General features: G+C 36.1%; 1 protein-coding gene across 8 annotated transcripts in view; it reads right to left on the reverse strand.

Annotated features, from left to right (window-relative positions):
- Window positions 1-22820, reverse strand: part of EPS8 (EGFR pathway substrate 8, signaling adaptor) — a 183571-nt gene that overhangs the window by 89154 nt on the left and 71597 nt on the right. Inside the window, exons 1-2 of one of the 8 annotated variants that reach the window (XM_082742388.1) lie at window positions 13420-13572; window positions 4002-4132 (exon numbers count right to left, since the gene is read on the reverse strand). The exons of 6 other annotated variants lie outside the window; for them this stretch is intronic. The gene's annotated coding sequence lies outside the window, so the exon portion shown is untranslated. Of the gene's footprint in view, window positions 1-4001; window positions 4133-13419; window positions 13675-22820 lie in introns of those variants that run through there. One more of the 8 variants, XM_082742386.1, reaches the window with a different exon arrangement.

The following is a 22820-nucleotide window of genomic DNA, read 5'->3' on the forward strand; positions in this document are numbered from 1 at the left end:
AATAGGCTTTAGACCAACTCAAGAGCCCTTATTTTTTCTCTGCTGTGTGACCACATGCCTTCCATTAGAGTGCCTAGTAAGCATTCCAGCACACACACACAACCCACACATATAAGCAAACATATACATATCTGTATAAACAGTTCATTTACATAATTTGTGCCAAAATTTCCTATGTCCTCTCACATTGGTTTTTAACTCCTAATGTAACTATAACATCGATGATATAGTCTTTTACCTAGAAGAATAATTACCTAGATAAGCTTTGAAACACTGCACTTTCCAGATACATTTATGTCCTTCTCATTTGTTTTTTATTTCTAAAGCACTGGAAATATCTCACAGAACTACAAAAACACCAAAATGATACTGTCCTGGACACAGCCCTTGGGGAAGAAAAATACACATAACATTTCCTATTTCAAAATAACAAGCAATTAAACTGAATCTTGCTGTTTGTTTCCTCTTGAGTAATCTAGACTGGAAAGAGTTCAAATATCTGATTCTTGCAGTATTTTGCTTTCAGTAGAAAGACCATCTTTTAAGATGCCAGTTCAGCTAGTAAGTATTCACTCATATCTATACCTGGTTCACAAAACATAGTTTAAATACCAAATGGCTGCATATTTCTAGTTCTAAACATTTGAAAAAAAGTTCCTAGTTAGTTAATAAGGCAGAATAAGCACTTTGAAAAAAGCCCCTCCACTCTGCCCTTCAGATAATTAAAAAGCAGTATAAGAAGGGCCAATTTATCCCAGAGTGTGAAGTCCTTACAGCAGCAGCCTATGGAAATACAATATCCTCAGGGTCAACACCACTCTGGAGGTGCTGAAGATGGACAGGTGCTGTTGGAAGCTGGCCTGCCCAGGGTGATTTTAGGGCCAAGATAGAGTTATCCTGCTTTATTAAAGTGTATCATTTACCCAAGTGACATAGTAATTGAAATTCTACCACTGGAAATTAATTTATTAGGTTGAATTAAGTGTTTTCACCCCTAAGAACTACTTTTAAACTTCAAGCACTTCTAGAAGTAAAAATATATGGTATTATGGAGACATAAGTATGAATTACCAGATACTTTCTACTAGGATAGGCAAAATTTAAAGTAATGTGAGAATAGCTATGAAGTCAGTGTGCCCATTAATGTAAGAAATCTGTACAGAAATAGAGCAGTAGTAAGTTACCGAGAGGACATGACTAAGAAAGGATGATTAAAGTCATCTAGTTTTTTTTTTTTTTGCCTAAACCTACCAGGTGGTGGGCTTCCTAGCAAGGACATATAAACAACACGACTGCTCTGTCCTAGGAGCATTCAATTTAGCAAAGATGTAATTACAATGCAACTTAGTAAACGCTATGGTCAAGGTATGAACAATGTGCTATGGAAGCATCCACCTCGGGTAGATTGTTGGTAGGTTTCATATAAGAGGTAACAGTAGAACCAGGTGAAAGACACAGTATGTCAATCAGTAGGTGTAAGGGGGCAGTGAGAGAACATTCTAGGCATATGCAGAGTAGTACATGGAAGGACATGAGTTTCAGGGCATAGTAGGATAATCAGTGTGGCTGCAACCTAGCCTATATAAAAAGATAATGTGATTGAGAAAAACTTGATGCCAGAATATGAGTGGTCTTATAGAACATGTACAGAAATTTGGGTTTAATTTTTATGCCACCAGTAAATCAACTGTGGGATTAAGTCATATTGCCAATTTTTAATAAAATAATTATGGGGGCATGCTGGAGGCAGATTGAATAAGGAATCAAAGTTAATTAATTTTAAGAAAATTGTATTGGTTTCTTTCATTCTTACGTGAAGTATCCCAATTGTATTTTGCTCTACATATTTTTTGGAAAAACTAAGACTCACCTATGTCATAATTTCTGAGTTCTCCAAAGAGAAAGAGGAGGATAGTTTAACTAAAATGTGTTTACCAATAATTTACAAGGACACAGCCCACATTTTCTAGAGTTACAGGTTACGTAAGGCATCCGTTGAAGCGATATTCATCCTATTTTAGAAAAGTCCATTTTAAAAATCCAGAAAGTAAGAGAATTGAAGGTAGTTTTTTGTTTGTCAGTGAAAAAACATTCTTTTAATTATGCATTTGCTGTGGAGAACTATGGCAGTGTTCCTCAAAAACGTAAACACAGAATTACCATATATATTCCCATAGTTCCACTCCTGGGTATATACCCAAAAGAACTGAAAGCAGGTACCTAAAGATATACTTAGACTCCATGTTCACAGCAGCATTATTCACAACGGAAAAAGCTGGAAGCAATCCAAGTGTCCACTGACAGGTAAATAGATAAGCAAAATGCATATATACACAATGGAATATCACTCGGCCTTCAAAAGGAAGGAAATTCAGATGCGTGCAACAACATGGAAGGAACTTAAAGCCATTATGCTAAGTCAAACAGACCAATCACAGAATGACAAATACTGTATGATTCCACTTATATGAAGACCTAGAGAAGTCTAACTCCTAAGAATAGAAAGTAGAACGGTGGTTGCCAGAAGCTGATGGGGATGGAAGAATGGGTAGTTACTACTGAGTGGCTTCAGTTTCAGCTCATGAAGATGTATACTTAAAGACAATGAAATTGGTAAATTTTATATCATGTATATTTTACCATGATAATAAAAAAAATAACTGAGGAATGAATGGACAACTGAATGTCTGAAAGCCCATCAAGTATGACTACCTGGTCCAAGGTGAAGGCTATCAATGACGAGTACTGAATGCATAAAGAATTTCTGTGGCAAATACACACGTTAAAAAATTAAAATTAGGGGCGCCTGGGTGGCTCAGTGGGTTAAGCCACTGCCTTCGGCTCAGGTCATGATCTCAGGGTCCTGGGATCGAGTCCCGCATCGGGATCTCTGCTCAGCGGGGAGCCTGCTTCCTCCTCTCTCTCTCTGCCTCTCTGCCTACTTGTGATCTCTCTCTGTCAAATAAATAAAATAAAATCTTTTAAAAAAATTAAAATTAAAACTATCCCTACGGTTTTATGTTTGTGTCTATGTACCTATCCATATGTACAAATGTGTGTGTGTATATATTTTTTAATTTGAAATAAACTAGATCATATACTCCACGTTAGTAAAGATCAAGACACAAAATCCCTAATCTATAAAAACAGTGAATTAAACTGTGGGGGGGAAACCAAGAGCCCTGATCAAGATTTTACCAATTCTCAATTTTAGGTTCATCTCTCATATTATTTAGCAGTCTCTCTTGCAAATGCCATTTCTCACTGATCCTTCATTTTCTCACCAGTCAAAAGGAGTCTCCATATTTTATCCTACACACAATCTCACAATATACAGAGTGGATAAAATAAGACAATGTATACATACAATTACTTATAAAATTTAAAATAAGCTGGAATAGATATGTTCCTTACAAAAGGATCATTTGACTTATGAAACAGGTTAAAGGAATCTTTAAAATTTCTCTGCATTTTTCACTTTTTTATTGAGCTCTTAAACAATATGAAGGACATAGAAACTTTAAGGAAAACATGCATTGAACAAAATAAAATACATCAGTATTCCTAAGGGTATAAATACATACAAATATCTAAGTCACTAATTTCAATACTCAAGAAAGAATCTGTTTAAAATAAACACCTAAGAGTGGGCACCTGGGTGGCTCAGTCAGTTAAGTGTCTGCTTTCAGTTCAGGTCATGAACTCAGGGTCCTAGGACTGAGCCCTGCATCAGGCTCCCTGCTCAGTTGGGAATCTGCTGCTCCTTCTGCCCCTACCCTTGATTGCACGCACACACACTCTCTCTCTCTCTCTCAAATAAATAAATACATAAATAAAATAAAATAAACACCTAAGAGTTTTTCACATGCCAGTACCACCACCCCTCCCCCCGCCAAACACACCCTTTGAAAACCATATATTACTGCAGGGGGGCAGTAATTGTTTTCTCATTTTTTTCTCAATGACAGAAACAAAACTTAGAGCTCTTGGTAAATACCTACCTCATCTGCTGGCCAGTATTACTCTTTTTGTAAGGAAATAGATTTATGACATCCAGTAAGGAATTCCTCAAACTTCACAGGAAACCTCCAACAATGTGATGCCATTAGATGGAAGTCCTCTGAAGTGTAAGCTTAAGTAAAGCATATATAAGTGTCACCATTAAATCCTTGTACAAGCAATTCTATGTATGTTGTTTTTACCACTTAGAGGCTACTTTTTTTTTTTTAACTCAAAAATGTTTTCTTTCTTTGTTGTCCAATTCTCATTTACCTTCCCACCTAAAGTAATCCTCTCTCTTTCCCTGACTGTTGCAAGCCTCTACTTCACTTCCATTGTATAGTCAATACTTTGTAAAAATAGTCCTTCCATGGCTGCTATAACTTTATTTCACAGACTTGGCAAATATGCAATCCTCTCCTCATTCTTTCTACTTTATGAATTCCTCATTGTGCTCAAACCGCTAAGTGAAATTATCTAAAAGTCCAAATATGAGTTCAAAGAAATATTCTCCACAAATAAGTATTTGAGTACTTAACTTCTTAACTTAAACCTAAAAGCCTGATGCTCATGTGTTATTTGGGCACCAGTGATCACTCATGAACCAGGGATTGTATGTTCTAGTACAGGACACCCTTCCTCTACTATCCTGTATTTTAGAAAAGTGGCTACATTCATTCCACCTCAGATTCATTCCTGACATTGTAATAACGCAAATTCACTTTCCTTCTCAGGATCACATCCAGCTTGAACAGTCCACGTTCTTTTTTCCTGCTTTTTCTGTGCAGTCTATCTCTAGGTCAAAGCTCCATTCAGATACTTTGACAGAAGTTACCAAGGTTTGGGACACCTCAGCTGCAAGTGACCCAGGGTAATCTGGATTACCAACAACCTGAGTAGTTTAATGTAATTAGGTAGACTTCAGAGAGAGGGTAGTAGTCTTCATCTGGGTAATCGCTGTACTCACAATTATACCATGAATTTCCTAGAGAAGTGTCCATTCATTCTTTGCCCATTCAATAAATCTTGCCAAGGGCTTTCTATGTGCCAGCAGATGCTATATGCATGAAGCTGGATATACAAGGATAAACAAAGCAGATATAATTCTCGTCCTCAGAATTCTCAGGGGATACAATGACCTTCTTTGATATTCCTTTGAATATTCTAAGCTCTTACCATCCTCAAGGCCTATCATTATCTGTCTGGAATAATTATCCTCTTTGTCTTTGCCTAACTCCTATATTTCAGCTTAAATGACCCCTCTTGGGAAGTCTTGTCCTGACCTTCCAATCTATACTATTAGATCCTTCATTATATGATTTCACAGAACCTTGAAATCTTCTTCTTCTTAAGGCTTTATAATTAACATATGGGCTAATATTTGTCTAACATGGGCTTTTCAAAAATAAATTGTTGTCTGATGCACTTTCTACTGAAGCAGAATAAACCTTCCTATTTTTTTACTTTCTACTCAAAACATTTTAAGTCTCCTCTTTCTTTTAGGTGAATATTATTTTTAGTTTTTAACAAGAGTCCTGAATTTTTTCTTTATCTTTGTAACTCCACAGTTTAACCGAAGATCTTCCCTCATATGAAAATTTTATAATTAGGGGTGCCTGGGTGGCTCAGTGGGTTAAAGCCTCTGCCTTCAGCTCAGGTCATGACCCCAGCTCATGGGATGGAGCCCTGCTTCGGGCTCTCTGCTCAGCGGGGACTCTGCTTCCTCCTCTCTCTGCCTGCCTCTCTGCCTACTTGTCACCTCTGTCTGTCAAATAAATAAATTTTTTTTAAATCTTAAAAAAAAAAGAAAATTTCATAATTACAATTCTCCAACCAATTCTAATTTTTGTATGTAAAATTTAAATGTTTTGTTTATATTTTTAGATACTAACTTAAGTTACTACAAATGTCTACATATGATACCATTTAGATATTTTCAAGCCAGAATTCTGAATGATAGATACTCAACTTTTACCATTTTCTTATCTGGGAAACCAGAGAAATATATATGAATCCCACTATTTCTTAAGTGTCAAACTTTTGATTACTTAAGCCTCTATGAGCCTCATTTCTTCATTTTAAAGTAGTTATAATATCTTTCAAGGGTACAAGAAATAAATATAAAGTATACAAATCCCCTAGCAAAATATATAAAGTAAATATCAATTCCTTCCCACATGTGGAAGGAAAGAAAGGCACAAGTTCAAAAATGTAGCCCTCTATGAAATATAATAACAGTTTCATGACCAAATCTGATTTCCTCAGAGAATAAGTCTAACTTTTTTTTGGACAATATTTCAGGTCAGGTGTTGACAAAATTTCTGTAAAGGGTCAAGTGGTAAATATTTGAGGTTTGTGGGTCCCATATGGTCTCTGCTGATATTCTTCATTTTTGTTTTTGTTTTTAATAACCTACTAAAAATGTAAAAATCATTCTTGGCTTGTAGAAAGAAAACAGCCCACTGGCCAGAATTTGTTAATCCCCTGCTCTAAATACATAAATACTCATTGGTTCTACCCTTATTTATCCTATTACCTGGATAATATTTAGCTTTTAATCAACACTCAACTGAAGAACTACTCTCTCTACTATTTATCAACATTTCTGTTTAACAAATATCAATTAAACACTTGTTTAGTTGTTTTTATGTAAAGCTCTATGAGGTGACTGGCCACCTAAACAAAAAGTGATTCAGGACATGCAATAAAAGAAGTACAGATAAAGCCTCTCTCCTCCCAACCCCTCCAGAATAAAGCCTTTGGAATTCTTCATCTAGTGTCACTTCTCTCTTCCCTCTGTTTTTTTTTGTTTTGTTTTCTGAGCATACTACTAATCAGGATTTACAGTATAACCAGTTTATGCTCAAGACCTCAGGTTTCTCTCATACTATAACCCTGTCCTGAAATTGGTGCTAGTTTTAGCTCCTTTATGAGAATCTGATTGGGCTTTCTGTACCAGAGTCAGAGGTCTGTGTACCACAGAGCTAGAGGTCTCTGTACCACAAGAGTTAGAGATCTTTGTACCACAATTAGAGGTCTCTGTACCACAGAGTTAGAGATCTCTGTACCACAGTTAGAGGTCTCTGTACCACAGAGCTAGAGGTCTCTGTACCACAGAGCTAGAGATCTCTGTACCACAGTTAGAGATCTCTGTACCACAGTTAGAGGTCTCTGTACCACAGAGTTAGAGGTCTCTGTACCACACAGAGGTCTCTGTACCACAGAGCTAGAGGTCTCTGTACCACAGAGCTAGAGGTCTCTGTTCCACAGAGATAGAGATCTCTGTACCACAGTTAGAGGTCTCTGTACCACAGAGTTAGAGGTCTCTGTACCACAGAATTAGAGGTCTCTGTACCACAGTTAGAGACTCCCTCCTTTCAATTCTGACATAATGTTATAAATTCATCCCCTTTTATTCCAGTTTCCAACACAATCATTTCTCCTACTCAGCTCAGTTCACCTTACTGTTAATTATCAAAATTTTCTCCTTTTTATGTATAAGCTCCAGAAAAAAAAAAAAAACCTGAATTAGGTATTAGAATTAATTTCTGTTATTATTCTGCCTCTGACAATCTGTGCATTTTTTAGCCTGGGCACATTTGTTTCTTCATTTATTACTGGGGTTGAAATAGCGTGGGATGTCAATCAGACACAGTTAAGTGTCGAGGAAATAACACTTGTAGAAGTTATTAATTTATCATCTATAAAGCACTCTGAAAGACCACTAAAAGGTAAGTCTCAGAAGTCAGGCTTGCTTGTAGAACTGGCTCTGTCATTTATATTTATGAGTTATCTACCTTGGGCAAGATAATTAACCCTTCTAAGTTTCATATTCCTCATCTGTAAAATACAGTAATCACATACTTTATAGGGTTTTATGAGGATTACATGGCATAATCCATGTCGAGCACTTATCTTAGTGCCCAGTACATAGTAAAGGCTCAAAAAATGTTAAACATAATTATTATTATTATTATTTAAAGTAAAGATATATTTTCACTCCAGAGTCCACAGGCTTTTTATATTTACATCTTAGCCTCTACATGCTTTTGAAGCTATCCATTTATTTCCACCAGTAAATTTATGTCCTTTTTTTTTTTAAGTCCTTTGGCATTTTGCTCTGTTGTGCTGTGTTTCTCCTACAGTTTAGTGTCTTCCACAATCAAAAAAGAGGGAAGATGAAGATTGGAAATGAAAGAAAGAGAGAGAGAGAGAGCCATCAGTTCACACTCTGTATGTTAGCAATTAGTAAAGCCAGTTCTCTTTTCATGAACATACATTTTCCTAAAGATTATGATGCTATACAAAAATCACATCATTAAAAATCACAGGGCTTATGGACAAAATGCAGTTACAAGCACAACACTCAAAAACTCTTGTCTGTGATGCTTCATAAAAAAGAAAAGAACCTAATAAATATCACAACACAGTTTTACATGTGTCAAGTAGTTAGAAAATCAATAAAAACTACAATAAACATGGCATCTGACCTTGAGAAAGATCTGAAGTTTGCCTGTGGAATTGGCTGTCCAAAGAGTTAAAGCTTATGAGTTATCGTGAAAGGGTGGATAAAGGGTTATCTGAAAGTGGAGGGAAAATTATAAAACAAGATAGAGGTCTTTGTGGCTCACAATGTGAAATGAAGTTAGGTGGCCGGAGGATGTCTGAGGTCTGTGCACATGCATTTTATGTATTCGTATGAGGTTCAGTCCAACCAGGGGGCACTCTCTGTCACCTCCTGTTTCTCAAATAAAATCACATAAAACAAACGTGAAATTTACATTATCCTCAAATTGTTCTCCAGTACCCATAAAGTAGATAGAAACTCCCATTTTCAAAACAAGCATTAGAGCTGAACTGACTGTATGCGTTCCCAAACTATGAACTCGTGACAGATGTTCTCTGACTCAGAACTGTAGTCATGATTTACAAGACCTGTGTTACTCTTCAGTTTCCTATCAACCCAAAGTCTTTAAATACAAAAGATTGTTTTTTCTTTATCAGTAGTGAGCCATTAAATATGATCTAAATTTTTTCTTAACTGCATCTTTGACGTTTATCAGCTTTTGCTCTTGGGAACAGCTCAGACTCAGACAGCCATGCCATAATTGTTTAGTTCCCTAACTGCTCTCCCTGTTCTCCACATGTCCATACCAACAGAGCAATAAAATGTCTGGTGGTCAATAACTCACTGTCATGTCATTCCATTTATTCAGTCACCAAATATTTATGAGCATTACTGGATACAAGGAAAAACAGGAGAAATATGACGAAACCAGCTACACCCATCTTAGTAACAGAGTAAGAGCCTTAACTCAGTGGAACATTTAAAATCAGGCAGTGTTATACAGGAGTTGTAAAATATTATAACATGTGTTGGGGCACCTGGGTGATGCAGCAGGTTAAATGTCCAACACTTGGTTTCTGCTCAGGTCATGATCTCACTGTTGGGAGAACAAGTCCCACATCAGGCTCTGAGCTCAGTGGAGAGTCTGCTTGAGATTCTCTCTCCCTCCCCCTCATGCTCTCTCTCTCATTCTTTTTCAAATAAATAAAATCTTTAAAAAATATATTATAACAGGGACGCCTGGGTGGCTCAGTCGGTTAAGCTGCTGCCTTCGGCTCAGGTCATGATCCCAGGGTCCTGGGATCGAGTCCCGCATTGGGCTCTTTGCTCGGTGGGGAGCCAGCTTCTCTCTCTGCCCTGCCTGATTGTGCTCTCTGTCTCTCTGACAAATAAATAAATAAAAATCTTTAAATAAATATATATATATATATATATATATAACAACATATGTTAAAATAACTAACAAAAGATATAACATGAACACCTTAAGAAAATGTAGAAAAGAAAAAAAAACAGATTACTTTCAAGGTTGTTATAAGGAACTAGGAGAAATTTAATGGGGGTGATTAGCAGACCTAAAGGATGATGTGAATTTTGATTATGAAGGAAAGACATTCTAATTGCTGCATGAGTGAAGAAAAAGGCAGAAAATGTGAGATATATAAAAGCATGAAGATCAAGTAGCTCAGGGATTAAGATACACGACTACAAACTACAAATAATAAGTTATATAACACACTTTGGAGGCACCTAGGTGGCTCAGTGGGTTAAGCCTCTGCCTTCAGCTTGGGTCATGATCTCAGGGTCCTGGGATAGAGCCCTGCATTGGGCTCTGCTCAGCGGAAAGCCTGCTTCTCCCTCTCCCTCTGCCTGCCTCTCTGCCTACTTGTGATCTCTCTCTATCTCTGTCAAATAAATAAAATCTTAAAAAAAATAAAAATAAATATTAAAAAAATGTTATATAACATCCTTTGAATTTTATCTGATGGGAAATGGGAAAGCCACTGATAATTTTTAACCAGAAGAGTACAGCATCAGTTATGAATGGGCAAAAGGGAGCCCAACAGGCTTTCACAAATCCAGGCTTTGAATAAGTTAAGAGACTTCATTCAGAGTCTTTGGAATGCCAAGCAAGAGCAGCAGGAGGGCTTTCCCTAACAACAATCCCCAGCTTTGTGTCCAAGATTGATATTCACAGCTCTACTTAATGGATCCTAACTGTGTCATTTGGTCTGGCAAATTATATAAAATAGTGGAATAAAAAGAAATTACCTGCAAAATCAGATGGAAGTATATTTCTAGAAACAATGAAGGAATAAAAGAATAGAAGGCAATCTAATAGTAATAATAATATTATCAGATATTTAAATCTGATCATTAGGGTCATGTAATTAGGAAAGTTAAATAATTTGGTTATGAATTACATCTACATAGCTGACACAACATATTTTTAACCCTAAAGAAACTGTTCACCAATGCTCCCCAAAGCAAAGCCTTCTTGGATAAAACTTCATATAAGGTCTAAGGAAAGCTTAAGAAATATACATTCCATTGCAGATCAGATTTTACCTTGCTAAATACAAAGAGATAGTATATCACATATTGCTTTAAAATTTTAGAAACTATATTAAGAATTAAAACTACCACAAGTTTCTTCTAATCATAGTCCTGAATATACTTTTTTTGGTTTGTTTTTTCTTTTTTTTTTCTAAATCTAGTTAATAAAGTCTATACAGAAGACAGAAATATCACAAATTTTAACTAAAATAAGAAATATACTGAGGGGTTTGGAGGGAAGGGGGGATGAGGGTTGGATGAGGCTGGTGGTGGGTACTAAGGAGGGCATGTATTGCATAGAGCACTGGGTGTGGTACATAAACAATGAATTTTGGAACATACACACACACAGACACACAAAATTAAATTTAAAAAAACTAAAAAATATATTTTTTCATACAGTGGAAAAATCAAAAAAATGTTTCATGAAATATTTAAAAATACATACACAAACCTAAACTCTAAAATTTAAGAAAAAAAATTTTTTTAAGAGAAGGAGAGATTAAGATTCAAGGCAGGGAAATGGGGAGGGACAGAGGAGAGGGAGAGAGAAAATCTTAAGGAGGCTCTAAACCCAGCACAAAGCCCCAAGTGGGGCTCAATCTTAGGGCCCTGAGATCAGGCAGAACCTGAGCCAAAATCAGGAGTTGAACGCTTAAATGACTGAGCCACCCAGGCATGCTTAAAATAGTTAAGAATTTTTAAAGAATAATTGTTTAATTAAATTAGAATTATCCTACAGGGAAAATGATCAAAAGACTATATGAAAATCTACTTTGTTAAAAAAAAAAAAAGAAAGAAAGAAAGAAAAGAAAAAGAAAAAAAATCTACTTTGTTATATCATCTGCACAAAAATTTTACACAATTCAAGTAAACTATTATTTAAAATCTAAAATATAATAAGCTAACTTTTGTCCACTTAAAATTCCAAGGCAGTAGCTTGATGAATTAAAGAAAGATGATTTCACTGAAAAAAAAAAAAAACAAAAAAAGAAACTGAAAAGGAAACTTCTCTACACAATTTATTTCAGAATTATATAGAAAATGAGTTTATACATCTTATCCTCTCCAAAGTCATTTTCTCATATGTATAATTTACTAAAACAGAAGAAAGTGTTTCCAAGCCTATCTGTAGAAAAACAGAGACCACTTTTAAAACACCCCAGGTACAAGAGATGCAGGGATATCCTCCTTAAGGTGAGAACAGGTCAAAGAACAAAATACATAACGTTCCCAGAGCACATATGAAATTTACACTCAACAGGACACTGACACTTGATTTAGAATTTGGCCTATAAAGCTGACCAAGACTTTGCAACAAGGTTAAGAATAACTCAAGCCATAAACATTCCAAGGAACCTCACCTATGTATGCTACCAAACAGCTACGTACATGATGTTTGCATGGGTAGTTTCTGGTATAAATTAATAATGTTCCTTATGGTGTAGTCCTAATACAATAACAGACACATTAGAGGAAAACCAACATATCCAAGAATGTACTTCAAAAAGGATCAATGCAGGCATAACCATGGCATGTGAACTCAAGAATGCATTACATTCCCCAGCACCAAATCAGAATGTAACCAGTTATTTACTTTTGTTCTCCATCTAGTTTATTATGATACAATATTAACTCTTATTTTTAAATAGTATAAATCTTAACCTCTCATTTAATCACCAGTAACAGAACAAGGAAAAGACTCCTCCAGAGTAAAATTAAATGTAACAAATCTATAAGAGCTACAAAAAATAGATCTCTATGTAAGAATTATATAAATTTCTCGCTAAGCTCAAATTTGATATTTAAAACAACATAATTATATAATTGATTTTTTTCAAAGAGTTGTTCCTTAAAAATTTCCATTAATTGACTATTTAAATGTTTACAAGTTCCAATAATATTCGTGGGTTTAGGGGAAGAAAAAAACCTTTAAATACACATATTCACCACATTTTAGGTCCCAAGCAAAATGTTTACACAGAAATTTGGCAGTGTTAAGTCGGTGGACTCAAAGCCAATAATAACCTAAGAAAACTGAACTTAATAAGCAAATTCTCATAGTACAACTAACATTGTATAAATAATCCAAAGCAGTTAAGATTTATAGTATAATCACAGTATTTTGCATATCAGAGTAATTTAAAAGTAATTTTAAGAAAACTTGATATGTTCTGTCTGTGCTTCCCCAACTATTATTACTCAACAGATTTCTTCATACCTATAATCTGGGGGGAAGGGGAGTTTTTCTCTTAAACACATGACCTAAGAGAAGGAAATCCTTTAAATCCCCAAGAGGCAGAAGGCAGGAGGCAGGACTCTGAGGAAGCTGAGGTACCAATTTCAACAAGTTCAGAATCCACTTGGAATATCAAAAGGGAACTTAAAATATTGTCAAAAGGCTAACGGGTACTAAAAGTATTACTGCATGTTTCAAGGTCTACAAATATCCTCTGTAATAATTATGCCTTTGAGAGCCCTCCTTAGCAAAGTAAATATTCACAAACTCAATTTACCTACTCACACAATCCAGGCAAGACTCCTCTAAGCGATCTTCCAGGCAATATGAGAGGACATTCCTCTCAGTTCCCTCTTGGTGCCAAGTGACCTTCGGCATATCAACAGAAGGGTGGGACTCTAAGCTTCAGTTTCAGCATTCATTGTACTGTAGCGAACAAAGTTTCTCCTTTGGTTTCTCTAGGGCGTTAACTAAGACTTCCTCTTCTTGTTAACTAAGTAAACGCAACCACTACTGCATGTCCAACTCTTCCCTAAAGTGATAAAATAAAGCTTTAAATGGTGCAAATAATATGGCTAACACTAACTAAGAAATTATTATGTGCTCCAAACTAATACTATACACGCAGATACTATTATTATGCCCACTGTAAAGAGGAGGAATCTCAGGCATAGTGGTTAATAAGTAACTTGTAGGAATTTCAGATACAGCAATATGGTTAAATGAGCTAATGAAGAAGACCTCCCATGGGAGACAAATAAATAGACAAAAATGAGTATAACAAAATTTTAAAATAAATACACAGCTTTACTTACAATAAAGAAAATCTGCTGGTACTAAACCAAATCTAGAACCAATGGCCAAAGTGGTATGCACAAAAGCAAATATCACTAGTTATGGCCTCCAGGAAGGATCATGGCTATTTCTTTAGTATGCAAGTCTAATAGAGATTGGTAAGAAGATGTCCCCTCCGGTAAGGAGCTCAGAAGAAAGTACTCTCTCAGGAGAAGAGTTGGGCTAGATTTCTGGCCCTACTTTTTCTCAACATAGGATACAACCTACCCAACTGTACTTCGGTGGCCATGTACGAACAGAAGAAGAGATCTCAGGCACACAAGGCTTAAAGTCAATGGTGAGGTCCCTCTCATAAAACCAGAGCTATTTTCAAAAGGCTGAAATCACATTAAAAAATGATGAGGAGAACAGAACAAATCCACCCACTGTCTTAATAAGACTTCAAGCGAACTTGTCTCTAACAATCGGGAGAGAAGTGCCGAGGAAATGCTACAACCAGAAATTAAAAATCCCTATGCCTGTGTCACAACAGTTTTGAAGTCTGAATTCATATAAGAATCTTCAAGCTAAGAAATTAAGATAAAACTGGGTTCTGTGCTTATGATATCCCTGGAGTATCTGGAAGAAACAAACATGAAACCACTTTAGAGTAACACTTCATAAACAAGGCCACATGGGATCTCTACAAGCTAGAAAAACCAAACCAAACCAAAACCGAAAAACAATCCCCACTGAAGATGAGCCTATAATTTAGAAATTACAAAATATGTAAGAAAAGAATTTCCTGTGACTGGGCATTGACAAGTATACCAAATAGAAAATTTAGCACTCAACTAATTTTATAATATGAAGACAAAAAAAAAAAAAAAAAAAAAAAGCATTATTAGTAAGAAATGGAGGAAGGAAAAAAAAGCCTATAAGGAATATGTAACTGAAAAACAAAGTAGGTTTTACAAAAACCATACAGAATTTATGTGTAAAGATATACACATTCTCCGCATGGAGCACCCAGAGTTCTCATTAAGTTTTATAACTTAAAAAAGAGAATAGTGTTGATATAGATACATAGAATTTTAGACTTACTTAGGAAAAAAACAATAATCAATGCAGGAATTCAATTATATGGTAGCATCGATTCCATACCAACTTTCCCTGTCTGCTATTTCTGACCACTCTGCCCTTGCAACTCCTTATTGTTGGAAATTCTGACCCATCTCTAGGCCATCTCCCTCTGCCTGCTGTGAACCATCTCTAGCACCCTTGCAAAAAAGATGGAGTGGAAACTGTGATGTGCCACCCAGATCCCCTTTCAGGACTGAATGATTTATTCCCCTGCTGTACAGCTGCCAGCAGACAGCCCTCCGCGATCAGCTCTCTTGAGAACAGTCTTGGCTAAAGATTCTCCTCATAGAAACTCTTGCTCCCTTCCCATGGAGCCCACATCCAAAGACTGGTTGACATGGGGACTATAAAGACTTGGCCCTGTCTCCCCAACTGGAGACAGTGGTGAACAGCCACTGGGCTTCAGAACTCTCCATTGGGTCAGATCTCCATGAAGACCAACACAAAAGGGACGCCTGGGTGGCTCAATCCATTAAGCGTCTGCCTTTGGTTCAAGTCATGATTCTGGAGTCCTCGGATTGAGCCCTGCATCAAGCTCCCTAATCAATGCGGAGCCTGCTTCTCCCTCTGCCTGCTGCTCCCCATGCTTGTGTGCACTCTCTCTCTCTCTCTCTCTCTCTCTCTCTCTTTCTCTCTCTCTTTTCCCCCCTGACAAATAAATTTTAAAAACCTAAAAAACAAAAACAAACAAACAAAAAAACCACTGCACAATAGCCTAACTTTCCTTCTGCCCAATACTGGTTTCTCCCTTCCCCTCCACAGGGGTTGATCCAAAGAACACTTTCTAAGAAACTTCCAGCACACTAGTTTCCATCTCAGAGTTTGTATCCTGAGAACCCCAGACTGCAACAGAAGAGCATCATAAACAAAAAGGACAGGATATGGGGCAGCACTATTAAAGAAGTGAGAAGAGAAAAATAATAAAGCTTTGAAACCAATGAGGAGAATGCTGGAAAGTGCTAATATTTGTTTGGTGAGATCAGCAGTACAAGGGAAAGTCTTTTTCAAAATAAACAGTATAATCACAAAATTCCAACACATTTCAATTGTCTCGCTGAACTTGAAAGCGAACAGGGATCCTACGGGGTATCCCAATTCTGACCCATCTTTTTTAAAGATATCATTTCTTAGGTCAATGGGTTCGCTAAATGCCAAATATGTTGTGGCTTATACACAGGCCATTGATACTTCTAAGATAATCATTTTCCTAATAATCAGTTCAGTGGTACATTTAATTCCCAGCTGGAGAGCAAGGTTACCAATAGAGATGTATGTATGCAATTTCCAGGTTCCTTCAGTAGTCCTAGAAAAATATGCAGCAACCAAATCTATATATAAGAAATATATAATATTTCTTATGGCTACTTCTGATAAATTCCCTCTCTCAGAGCAGTGAGGGAATCAACAAATATCCCAAAGCCTTGCTTGTATTTGTCCAAGTAACAGAATTTTGATATACCTTTTGGTTCTAAACCATCAGTAAAGATGTTAATGACAGCTTTATAAAAGATCAATCTGGTTCAAGTTGGTATATAACTAATCGTTATAAAGAATACTAATAAAAAACTGAATGGACTAAAACCACATTCACTCATAGGCACACCGAGGATGCCAAAGACATGGGACCAATCTAAGCAAGGCTCACGAGTATTTGTTGATCGTCTCGCCCTTCTACAATAGGGCAGTTTACCAGACATAGCTATGAGAAATATATTTGGAACACAGTAGATTTAGTTGCTGCAGGTTTCCCTGTAACTACTGAAGGAAGCTGGAAATTGGACACCCACACCTCTCTACTGGTAACCTTGTCCTACATTCCACACTTTGTAACCACAAATACAGAGGCAGACAAGATAAGCTGTAGCAAAACGTGTCAAGTAAGACCATTGGATCTGAAAGGACAGGAAGTCATTAACATATGTTATTAGGGCAGGCAAGCAGAATGGATCAAAGTGTCACAATGCATTCACCTTGGAAACATGACAGAACTTCACTCTCAGTTCCTTCATTCTCAGTTCCTGTACATCTTCAGTTCAATCACAGTTCCTAGCCTGTCTTTCATTACTTCCTCTCCTAAAAACCACCATCTGCTTCGTCTTCTGTAAATCACTCCTTCTACTCTGACTTTATAACTCCTTTAATGTAAAAAAGAAACTAGTAAGTTACTAATACGAGAATCCAAAAGAAGTTTCTAAATTCTAAATTGCATATTGCCAAATATCGATTACATACAAGTTAAGCTAGGCTAAATTCATATGGGTAGAACAATCAACCAAATGCTTTAACAAATTACCTAGAGATGAAGTAGCAGTGCAATATAATTCATATTTGGTGAGAATAATATAAACTTATTAATACATTTTAGGCAATAGAACAAATATGCATGACATGTGAATGAGATGAAGAACCAACTGGTTCTTATGAAAAAAGACTGAATGAGTCATTATCATTTTGGAGCTACTGTTTGGACACAGAATCTGGGTTAAAGGTGGAAAAAAAAACAAAAAAAAAATATAATGGACACTTCTTGGAATGAATAAATATACACAGTAGGACCAACAATATTCATTCTTAACATAAGTTATTTAGAAGAGTGGTAGCATAATTAAATCTTCAAGCCTACAGATGGCTTGAGACTCTTAAGTTAGGGAAATACTAATTCTGAGAAAAATGAACTGCAAAATTAGGTAAAATAAGGGTAAATGGTAGTTTCACCTTAAACTGGCAAAATTTAGGTCTACACTCTGGGAAACACCACAGAAATTCATTTGTTTATGGATTTTAAATGTCATTTTCAACCCACTATTTACCACACAGTTCCAGTAAGTCACACTCTTATTTGGCCATCACATTCAAAAAGAAAAAAAAAAATTTAATGGTGGAGAAAAAAGCGATTTCTCACTTCTGTTCATGTCCTATAACCAAAGACAAGTAGAAAAGTTAAAGACCTCAATACTAAGAAACTGAAGGCTGGTGTTTATGCACCAAGTCTGCCACTTAATAGCTCTGTAACCTTGGGCAAGTAATTTAACCTCTCTTGGCCTCCATTTCATTACCTGTAAAAATGTGAGATCAATGAGACAAATTTGAAAGGTCTCATTCAGGTCTATTCTAGAACGTTTACATAGTTCAAAGTTAAAAACAGAAAATCCACTTAATTAGATTTTGGCTAAAACGTAATAAATGGCAGTTTTACACTTTTCAACATAAAATGGTAAATTTTCAGAAAAAAAATATCACCGAATAGTCAGGAAATCTATGATAACTAAGGAAAAAGTAGTAGTTGCTGATGAGGACATTGTCAATTCACATCACAAATTATGTAACAACACTTTTCATAGAAACTTCAATTTATGCTGAAAAATTCTGATTTAAATGAACTCTGCCAAAGCACAGTAAGTAAAAAGAATTTCTGGGAGGCAGGAAAAATAGAAACTTTCAGCATATTGTACCAGTATTTCCTATCATTATTAAGATTTCACTCAGAGCTTCCTCATTTCACCTGACTCCGGAGGTGCCAGCATTCCAATTGGCTCAGTGCATGCACATCAAAAGAACTGACAGGGTGTTCCCTGTAAAACACCATTTTTAAAAATATCATCTCCCAAACCTGTGCTGTGCACAAAACGTCAAACTCTACAAAAAAGAAAAAAAAAATGAAAGGACTACTTAGTTTTATTAAAATCATGGGCTGCTTCTGGATTCTTAAGTGCCATTTGGAAAGAAAAAGGCATTTCATTTAAGACTACTAATCCTTTCCAGAGTATCTTTTTTAATCATAACTCTGTAATACAGTCAAGAAATTATCACATTAGCTAGGTAATGAGACTTACCCTCTCCTAAAAAGTACAATCATGTGCTGGAGCACTGGGAAGAAAGTCACGGAGGAAGGCGGGGGGCAAATCAGCAAATACAGAACATGAACTCCAAACACTCATAAGGTACTATCTTATCCGAAAATCAGGAGAAATGCCCAAGTTTAATTTCAAAGCATCTATCTACTGAAATACTGCAAAGAATCATCCTATATACACTTGAGCAAGCTAAGTGAGCAAGCCGCCTTGAAAAATGAAATCGGGAAGCATGACAATAGACAGAATGAAATACATGTTTTCAGAGCAGCAGTTTAGAAAAAGCTGTATAAATCGCTGTTAGAATGACATAGCTTAGGTCATCCTTCAAAAATAAAACCTGCAATTAAATTTGCACATCCAGTGATCCTTGAAGTTCACATGTTGTCAGTCTGTGGGGGTGGGAGAGGACACTCCCATTAGACAGGCTGCACAGAGAACTGCAGTCACAGAAAGACAAGACACTGCAGCGAACCTACAACAGGATCCGAAGCTGAATGTCACAGTGATACACTGACAGGAAAGTGCCAGAGGTTATATCCATTTTAAAAGTGATTTAACTTGATAAATACCACTGGACTAGAGTTTGCACAGGCAAAAGAATATATAACGATATGGCACCTTTGGCTGAAGAGTTAATACAATGAAAGTTTACCCTGGTTGGGCAAAATAGTAAGAATTACTTTCAAGTTTATTTTCAGTGAATGAAATATTGATCCTCCAAACTTGTTCTCAATCTTTGTTTAGTGTAGAGTTTCAAGACCTTGCAGTGACAACTCTAACATTAGTATCTAATAGGTTTGTATTCAGGACATGGAGCCATGGAAAACAGATCCAATAAACTTAGGTCAAGAGGTTAAATGTGATGGTCAAAAGAACCAAGGATTGGAAATCTAAAAGCTTAACTTCTCTCCTCCTCTATAGTTTAGTCACATGACCTGAAGCAAATCATTAATGCAGGCGACGGAATATAATTGTAAACAACTCAGATTCATATGTAAAACTGGTACAAATACCAGTGCTGTTACTGACAGCCCAAATGACTTTGGCCAAGTGACTCTACGAAGTCTGTTCACTTGTCTACGAAATGAAAATAATAGTTTATTCTTCAGAGACACTGAATGAAATAATGCATGTACAGGACACAGCATAGTATAAAAAAGCAGTTAAGTAATAAACAGCTTTAAAAAACACCAATATTTCTTGAGTTTTCTTTACCTTTTAAGTAATCTATCTTGTATGTTGTCTTAGAATAATTCCCTCTGCTTCATGCTATCTTTATTGGGTCTTTGATTACTTAAGAAAATGGAGTTTTCTCCATTTTAAAATGGAGAAAATTTCTGTATTTGTTTTTAAAATCTTTTTTCACTTTCGTTAAATAGATAACTGAGTATTATTTGTACAGTCATCTGTGATCCCATTTGGTCAAACCTGTCGGTATTTTTGACAAAATTCCCAAAGTCTTTGAGGTCAAATTGATGGTAAAGTTTCCCAGGGGGCCCTCAGAAAATCTCAAAGGATTTGTGTCTCCTCTTATAAAGAGCGATGTTAATATAATTAGATTTGGTACGGTAAATTACATGGGAAAGACTGTCAAAAAAGAAATGTGATAAACACTCACCAGTTATATGTATATAGATACATCTTATTATTTTCATGGCAATATAGTTATTTGCATAAGTTCAATAAGCGTCTTTCTCCTTGTAACAGGAAACCATTGTAAACATTGGTTGTATTAGAAAGACTTTGACTGGAATGCCATATTTGAGAATGACATGCTCAGAATCTGATAAGACTGGACAGCTTTAAGGAAGTAAGGTTGGCATTAAAGAACCAAAGCTTATGAAGCGTCCCTTCTAAAAACTGCCCAGTGGCTTACTTATAGGATTTCTACCTAATAGGAAAGTAAGGAAGGTCACTTCCTAGCAGAATCTACGAACCTCAGGATATTTGGGGGACCTCAAGAAGAGAGGAATTCACCCACATCTGTAAGTGTTGCAGGCAAAATCTGATGAGGGCTCACTGACTTAGTGTCCTAGCCTCAAGAAACTTTTATTTTTTTTTTTTACTTTTTTTTTTTTTTTAGTGTTCCAAAATTCATTGTTTATGCACTACACCCAGTGTTCCATGCCTTAAAATACATGCCTTAAAAGTATCATCTGGGTTTCTTATTAGAAGTTCCAGCAAATATGATTTTTAAAAAGCATATATGGTGAATCATTCTTCTTGAGCACTGACATAAATAACCAGGTCAAGTTAATGAAATGAGACTTATTTTGCAAATTGGTCTTACTTAAATTATCTTTGATTGAAATGGGGGTGACTGCAGACATGAAAATTAAGTTTCAATGGAAAACTAGGGTATATCCACACGGGTATTAAACTCTAGTTCTCTTCACTATCCTTAAGGTTTTGTTATCTATCTAAAAGGTGTCAGACCCTGATTTCCTCCAGTTTCCTAGCCACAATTCTCCAAACTAATGCTTCCAATTTTTCTCCCATCCTTCTGACTTAGAATCACTAAAAATTAAAACTGCCTCTTTCCCAAAGCCCTGCAAGTTGAAGCTGGACAACCTGATATCATACTCAAAGAAATCACAGCCTTCCTGCCTGTTGCTCTATGGGCCACTCAGAAAGTTCACCAGAGCACCTGATAACATCACAGAGACATTCACACTACAAACCAGGAAAACCTGCCAGATTACTACCATCTGCCCTCATGCTATCTATAGATGCTTTGAGTCAAGTATCTATAAATATTCTTTATGACTAACTGCCCTCTGGACTCAACCATGTTTATAGTTTGTTCTAACCATTAACCATTAAACTTTTTTTTTTTTTTTTTTTTTGTCTCCGTAGAAAGGGCCAGGATGGAGAAACTGGTTCAATGGGCTACAGGATAATCCACTATATCATTTTCTAGATCGCAGTTGGCAAAGTTTCAGACGGGAACAAATGACATGGCTCAGGACATACCACCCAAAATATGGCACCTCTGCTACTGAATATTTTAAGCTAAAGGGGTTTGAGACAGGATGGTCATTCTGACCTTCCCTGGTGCTTCTCTCCTGAAACAAATCACAAAATCCTTGTGTCAAAGATACCCTCCATTCACCAGAAAGATAGGAGTATCCTTATCTCTGAAGACCAAGGGACACTGAGAAGAACCAGAACAAACAGGTCTTGCTAAGTTTCCCTCAGTTTACTATACTTACCCCCTACGCTTTGTTCTAGCATATTCCTCCATGATTTGTCACTCTTCATCAAACATAGATAAAAATACTCAGGACTCCTTCGTTTCTTCTGTAAGAAGGCTCCTACCTCATGAAAAGCTTCTTACATAAATCTATGTTCTTTTCTCTTATTAATCTCTGTCAGTTTAATTTGCAGATCCAGCCAGAGACCTAAGTTGGTTCAGTTAAACTTTTTCCGCCCCTACACTCCACAGACACTACACTTCACTCTCACCGAAGCTGCATGTATATCACTTGTAAAAATCTATCTCAATTTCACAGAGAAATTTTTTTTTACACAATTCTTAGTTTAGCAGGGATCCCTCATTAAAACACTTTGCCCATAACTTCAAATTTTTCTTGCTGATTTTTCACCTTTTTCTTTTCTTCTAGATCAACAGGATTCATTCTGTTAGTTGTCAGAATAGATTTTTTTATTGTTTGTGTAAAGCATAAACATACATTTTTCCTCTAGACCAAAATAAACATACACCTTGCATTTATGTTATCAGTGTGTCAAGTTCTAACTTAGAAAACATAAGATAGACCTATTCTAAAGCTATATCTTAAAAGAAAAAAAAAGTAGCAGGTTAGGTCTGTCAGTACTCTCAATAATGTCAGACATTATTCCCTAAATTAACAACCAAATTTGTGTTTCTTTTTTAAATCTGATACAT

The sequence above is a fragment of the Mustela nivalis genome, assembly GCF_964662115.1.
Source record: "Mustela nivalis genome assembly, chromosome: 7".
Taxonomy (NCBI): domain Eukaryota; kingdom Metazoa; phylum Chordata; class Mammalia; order Carnivora; family Mustelidae; genus Mustela; species Mustela nivalis.